This window comes from Oncorhynchus keta, chromosome 26, assembly GCF_023373465.1.
Source record: "Oncorhynchus keta strain PuntledgeMale-10-30-2019 chromosome 26, Oket_V2, whole genome shotgun sequence".
NCBI lineage: Eukaryota > Metazoa > Chordata > Actinopteri > Salmoniformes > Salmonidae > Oncorhynchus > Oncorhynchus keta.
Genome location: NC_068446.1, coordinates 10,318,482 through 10,326,402, shown reverse-complemented (window position 1 = coordinate 10,326,402; position 7,921 = coordinate 10,318,482).

The window sequence follows — 7,921 nt, the reverse complement described above, 5'->3', positions numbered from 1 at the left end:
TCTAGCAGGTCTATAATAATATATTCAACCTTATGTTCCATGTACTCCATATATATATATATATATATATATATATATGTTTATTATACCTGTTGATACAGGGCTCATATGTGAAACTATTCCAACTGAACATTTTCTTTCACAGTGACACTGACTCCGAATGGGAGCACCCAGTGCCAAGGTGTCCATCCCCCACTGAAGCTGGTTCATCCAGCTCCTGCCACAAGTGGTGTTCATCTGCACAAATGTATTTCTGCAGGCATGGATGTGCCTCAGGGGCAAAAGGGCACAGCATGGAGGCGTCGCTGTGTTCTTTGCAAAATGAAGTCCTGCACCACATGCTTGGTGACCCTCTGCTTTACAGCAGAAAGAGACTGCTATGGCACCTGGCATCAGCAGCACAATATTGTGTAGACAACTGAGGGTCTTCCAAATATTGAAAGTGTTATTTGGTAAATGTATTTTTTTTTTAATCATGTTTTTTTCTCAATTTTGGGGGGGGGAGTGTGTTAGAATACCATGTTGGTATTTTGTATATAGTTATTGTCACTGTCAGTGTCACTGTGAAAGAAAATGTTCAGTGAACCATCACTCGAATTAGAAGGTTCTGCATCGGGGACATGTGCGGTAAAAGAGGACGATCAAAGTGGATGGCTACCAAGTAACAACCACCCTGACAACCACCGCCGTAACAATAGCTATGATGAACGTCCTCAATCTAACAAGTCCCGTAGAGATCAACCTAGCCGATATGCCCCTGCGCCTAACTCTCACAAAGGGTCAGGACCTAAGGGTAACAAGCGTAACAAGGGCAACAAAGTGTTCAACAATGATCTAAACGCTAACCGAAATTATCTAGAAGCTCTCGAACAGACCATACCTTAGAACAGTCCTGGGGAGGACTGTTTGACCTGTCACGCTCTGATAGATTCGGGTTCAACAATTTCCCTCATATCCAAAACCTTGCTGGATGAACTAAAAAGGCCAGTGGACCCTGCAGAACGTTGGTTAAAATTTAAAAACAGAACATTGAGATACGAATCTTCGAGGCTTCACGCAAGCTACCTCGCCCCTAACCAAGCGTCTTCTACTTAAACTCAACTTCGAAAGCGTGTCACTGATCCAGTATGTGACTAGCATCGAAATTTAACGGATGCTGATTGGGATCGATTTAATTGACAGTTTGGTTTTCCAATCCATTTGTGGTACCAATCAAATCTGGTCACAAATACCTATGCCAACTCCGTTGACTTTACCGCATTCTTCCAAGGCTACCTGCCATACATTGCGCAATGACGTGGGTTCGACGTCAGCATCTGACGCAAACCCGGTGAACTTGGCCATGAGCCTGCCATTGGTGGAAAATGACAAGGTGAGTTCAACTCGGAACTTAACCGAACATGAGGTTTTCCTGTGTGGCTTGGGCGACTCACCAGCCGACACGTACCGCCCTCCTCTAATAGGGGGCGTGTTCCTAAACGGGACTATGGTTGAGGATGCCAGACTAGCAACCTGGTCAGAAAAATCCGCAATCAGTTTGGAAATGTTCAACGAAATTTTGAAAACGGCTAACTGCCATCCCCTTGCGGCGAAAATGTTTAGATTTCCACTGGGAAGGACTCCCCAGATGACACACCGCAATAGGGGTGTGTGGGCTATCGGTCCGCATTGGAACCAAGGAAGTATCTCACTACCTACTGGTTGTCGCGGACCTCCGACATACAGTCTATGTAGGAGCGGACATTTTGGTAAGATTGGGTGTTAAACTCGACACCATAAACCAAGTTATTTTCTTCTTTCGCGCAGCCAAACCAAGATGCCTTGTCTTTCGACCCGGTGCGAATGGCATCCGGGCAGACTATCCCTGAAGCTTGCAAGGTGATAACTGAGTCCGCCATGTTTAGTCGGGGAAGAACCACCAAGGTTTCTGTAAGACGGAACCTGGCGCCCGGATACCGGATGGAAGGCACCACTGCGTTCTTCCAACCCTCTCCGCAACTATTCGACTTGGGGCTAACTATCAATGGCAACCCGCTGTTGGAACTAACCGCTAGATCCACTTACCTCCTGGTACAAGCGGATATTTACATTTCTCGGCACACTCAGCTAGGAACATTGATTGATTATTCCTTCAATGATTTTGAACTGGTTGTTCCCGTGATTGGGCCTCTTCCGTCCTCCCTTGACCTAGATGGCGAGGGAGGTACGCTGTTTTACTTGTCAGTCAAAAGCAATCGCACTAACTCCCGTATTGCCACTTGACGACACATCAACGTTCATCAATGTTCAGTTTTGTAAACGTTAGAGTGTTTTCTACCCCAATCTGTTAATTATATGCATATTCTAGCATATGGGCCTGAGAAATAGGCCGTTTTACATTGGGAACGTTATTTTTCCAAACATAAAAATAGTGCCCCCTAGCTGAAAGAGGTTAACAAACACAGTGAGATCTGGTCAACAGACTCACTGGATTGCGGGGTTACGGGTATCCATGTGGTGCGTATTCCTACGCCACCCGGAGCAACTCCTACGGTTGTTTGACAATACAAAATCCCACTCGCAGCATACACAGCGGTACAAGAGACGATCGATTCTTTATTAGCTAAACAGATAATCAGGGAATGTAACAGTACGTACAGCGCTCCCGTGTGGCTGGTTCTAAAACCAACGGGTAAATGGCGTCTTACCGTTGACTATAGACAACTCAACAAACTGGTTCCATTGTCTCGTTGGCCAATGACACAGCTTGACCAAGAGTTCCCAAAGTTGGCAAACGCCAAGTACTTCTCCGCTGTCGACGTGGCTAATGGTTTCTGGACCATGACCGTCGACCCTCGTGACCAACAAAAGTTGGCTTTCTCTTTCTCTAACAAGTTCTTCACGTTCAATTGTTGCCCATTTGGGTATGCGAACACCCCCTCAGAGTTCAACATCTTCCTGCACAAGGCAATGCCAGACGCAGCCTCTAGGGCGACGATAATCTACGTGGACGACGTTCTCATGAGAAGTGAGACTTGGTCACATCACCTCAATGAGATGGACCACGTTCTCACCCAACTCGGGACTGCAGGGGCTAAGTTGGCCATCATGAAAGGACAATGGTGCAGGACCAAGGTAAACTATGTTGGGCTTCTGGTGGGTGGCGAGGGCATCCTGCCACAGTCTAACCGAATCCAAGCAGTCCGCAACATCAAAACACCTACGAACCTTAACGAGGTGCGCAGCTTCCCCCGTCAATTCATCGAAAACTAAGCCAACTTGTCAAAACAGTTGACTTGTCTTCTTCAGAAAGACACCCCATTCGTTTGGGATGTCACTCAAAACGAAGCTGTTGCTTCCTTGAAAAACCAGCTTTGCAAGGCACCCTGCCTGGTATACCCCAACAAAGACAAGACATTCTTTTTGGAAGTCGCTTTCTCAGAACACTGCCTTAGCGCTGGGTTGTACCAAAAATACGACCAAGACAAACACGTGGTTGCTTATACGAGCAAAACACTCAACCCTGCTGAACACAAATACTCAGACTGCGAAAATGCGCTGCTGTCGACAGTCTGGTAAATCAACACCAGTTATGTCGGCGGACAAAAGGTGATCATAGAAACATGTCACCAGCCGGTGACTTTTCTGAAAAGCCAATGAATCCATGAGGGTGCTGTACACAACAGCAGGATAGCGGCTTGGCTTATGACGCTGCAGAGCCATGATGTAGTAATCAACTACGCAAAAGTGAAAAACTTGCCTTTGTGCAGTGCTTTGGCGGTGTGTCAACACTGTGGTGATGATGAAACCGACTCCACACCACCCCCGCGTGACATCGCTCCGCCATTGCCTTCGAACCATCACTACTTCGAAGAGAACGTGTGTCTTGAAATGCTGATGGCATTTGTAGATGGCTGTTCTTACCGCCAATCTAGACCACTTGCAAGCTGGCGTGGGATTGGTATGGCACAACGACATTCCGTGCAAACCACTTCAATTTCAGCTTGGCAACAAGACCAGCCAGTTTGCAGAAGTGGCGGGCGTGCTGATCACCCTGCAAACGGCAGTGAAACACGAATAGTCAGAACTGGTGATCAGCACCGACTCAAACTATGCGAGACTCACCTTCTTATGCCACTTGCTGTTTTGGAAACAAAAGCACATGACTACGTCAAGTGGTAAAGAGGTGAAAAACAAGGACCTCATCCTAGCTTGTGATGACCTCATCACCAAACACGACATACAGGTGTATTGGAAGAAAGTCAAAGGACACTCCAACTCACCTGTTCGTGACAAACTTGACAACGACCATGCCGACAGCATGGCGAAATCTGGTGCAATTCACGGCACCCCTTGGGTGTTTGATGCTCGAGATGAAAAAAACAATGTGGAAGCTATGGTGTCTGCGGTAACGCGTAGCGATGTAGCATCACAGAAAATGTCTTCGCACGAACATAATGTGTTGCTAATGCATTCATTCCTGAATGGCGAGCTGGTAGCACTGCAACCCCAAGATGAGTCCCTCGCCACTTTGATGACATTCCTGTTTGATCTTATCAACCACCCAGTGTCCGAACTGGCTTTGGCAGGTTCACACAACTTGCGTTTGCTGTACGCAACTAAACAGCACCTCACACTTGTAGATGACCTACTGGTGTATTTTTCAGAAACCGACACCGCTCGAAGATGGGTGGTTCCTAAAACACAGAGGGGGATAATGATAGCCCATGCCCACGACGAGCCATGTGGAGGCCATAGGGGGGTCAAGGCTACATGCGAAACATTGCGACAGGTGGCCTACTGGCCTCACATGGAACAATACGTGGCACAATACGTGAGGGGGTGTCTAGTTTGCTGCCAGTTTCAACCCACCAAGCCACTTCACAGAGCACCCCTGCAACGCAACGGTGTGTCTTACCCCTGGAGCTTGATCCAGATCGACTGGGTCGGCCCAGTTGCCAGGTCGGCCAGTGGGTGGAGTGCTTGCCGGCGACCAATGACACAGCGGAAACCACGGCCGTTCTTTTGCTAAACCACGTTTTCAGTCGTTACGGCCTGCCAGGAGAAACCGTGGACAGCGACAGAGGAACCCAGTTTTCTGCAGCTGTAATGACCGAACTGTGGAGGCTTCTGGGAGTCAAAGCTAAACTCCACTTCGCATATCACCCTAGGAGCTCGGCAGGGTCGAAAGAAGCAACCAAACAATCGTCAGAATCTTGAGGAAGTATGTGGCAGCCAACCACAAAGATTGGGACCTCAAACTCCCATTGGTACTGATGGAGATCAGAGCCACACGCAACAGGTCTACAGGAATAACACCCTTCAGGATGATGACGGGCCGGCAAATGACGCTTCCACTGCATCTCCTGTACCAACCGGGTGATGTCCTCCTACACGGCTCATCAATACGTAACCGACCTGCGGAACCATCTCCAGACTACCTTTGCGTATGCTCGCTAAGGTCGGGGATAAGGTGTGGTACTACATATACATCAAACCCGCGGGGGTCGCAACAAAGTTCCTGCCCCACTGGACGGGGCCACACGAGATTGTGGTGAAGCTATCACCTGTAGCTTACCAGATCAGAATCAGCAAAGGTCGACAAAACGCCACATTAAAGTGGGTCCACCAGAACCAAATCAAATTGTACACTCCCCCCATGGGAATAGAAGGGGTGCTAGCCAGCACCGAATAGACAAAAACCTAGCAAAGTCAGAGGTACTAAGACATTTTTTAAGTACCCTCAGCTGATCCCTTCCAGGAGATCAGTACGTTGCACTTAACATATTTTATTCTCTTCCCAGCTACACATCTATTGACACTATTGATATCGTCCTGCGCTGTACTGTTTCAAAATAAGAAAACCAGAAAAATAGTTGTCAAAACATTTTTGTTTACAAAAACAAATAACTTAAATAATCCAACAATCTCTGATTATGCGTTTCTGTAGGATGGATTCCTTTGGCTGATCCTGACACTCTGTGCCCCGGTCAAAACAAACCCACCTTACGTAATCACGAACGGACCCCCTACGGGAATCATTCTCCGCGACGACCCAGGACTCCTCATAACTAACTGCAGAGTACACACGCAGAGGGTGTATGTCCGCCTAGATGCAGAGAATACATTCCACCTGCGGAGCATTTGAGTTGGGCCGGGGCTGACTGGACCAGCCAGGCAATTAAGCACGCCCAGCTAGACACTGCCTTTTGGCTCAACTCCAAAAGTTCACAGTAACTCAGTCAGAACTAGCCGAGCCCAGGCGAGAGAAACGATTTGTCGGGGCGCTACTATCGATAGGGGCTGCCGTAGGGTCACTTTTTGCCCTAGGTACCACTGCCGTCAACGCAGTCAGTCTATCCACAATCAAGAGGAATGTTAGGTACATTACTGAAGAGATGCCACTTATCCAGCAGCAGATGAAGGCACAGGCCCTCAGGTTGCAACATGTGGGAAAGTCTTTCTAGAACACTATTCTGGTGGTCAACACACACGCTACTCTCCTGAACAAAACTATCCTTTCTGTAGGAAAGCTAGCAGAGGTCATGAATCATGACTATGCCCATGTCCAATTGGTTCGATTGTTACTGGAGGATTTTCTCCATGAAGTTAGCTCTTCTATGGACCACTTGGCCATGAATAGAATCCCCTCATATCTAGTGCCCCTCTCAATGGTGCAGAACATATTGACCTCAGCTACTTCAACCACGATAAGGCCATTACAGTCACATTTGGCCTATAGTCTGGTGTCAGCCATCCCAATACACGTTGATGTTGGTCGTAAGGAAGTGGGATTTCTATGACGCTGCCGGTTGTTGAACTGGAGAATATCTATAGATTGAAAACCGTTCTCATATGTAGGATTTTGGCGCGACAGTACCCACGTAAAGATTGCCACGCCCCAAGTTGTAGCTTACCAAGACAACAACCCAGATTTCTATCTCACCCCTAACCTGTTAATGTGTACTCTAACCAAAGATGTCCACTACCTCTGTCCTAGCAAACCGTTTGTAAGGGATAACACTGAGCATCTTTGTGGTATTAAAGCTATCACCAGCGAAGAACGCTGTAGAGCCAAACTAACAGCCAAGGATGGGGCCACCACCACACAAGTGGAGGTGGTAGGGAACCGATGGTTGGTCAACACACCGTTCGCGTCCGCCACTATGACTTACGAACGCCATGACTCCATCACCCAATCGAACCTCCCCAACCAGACTGTTTTTGATAAGGTACCAGAGGGGGCGATTATTCACATAGACGACCTCGCTCTATACCAACTTCCCGCCGACAGGATAGACACAGAGATTGAAATGCCAGACACTTTTGCTAAACGTTCCCTTGAGTTACCACAAGCCATTCGAAACCAAATCCAGTACGAGGGACCCATGACTGTTGATCTCAGCGTACTGGATGAGGCACTTTTAGTTGACCCGACTGACTACAGACCAAAAGATTGGTCTGTCGCCCGCTCTTGGACGGTGCCGAACAGTATCCTGACTGTTACCATGATCCTTGGTCTTATTTCCCTTGTAGTGTGCACCTACTACATACACAGGTGCACACGTGCAATGGAAGACCTAATGAGGTCTTATACTAGGATCAACCATGGGACAGAAGCGATTCCAATTTTTGGAAAGATAGATAGATCCTGAAACCCCCTTAGGGGGCCCAGTCCCAGCCTCCTCTCCAACCCCGAACCTCTCTCTCCTTCCTGCTGTACTCTTCCAGCAGTTCTGGGTTGGCGTAGACCTTTTCTCTGAATTTTGTCAGACTTTGCTAAAGCTTTCTTTTTGTCACTGGCTGAATGTCTGCAATTAAACAGGACGAACAAAATATCAAGTTACTAAATAATATTTAAATTAATAATTAATTATATATATTTATAAATATAGTCTGTATGATTAAATTCTCATTACCAAAACAGAAGTTCTCCACCGCA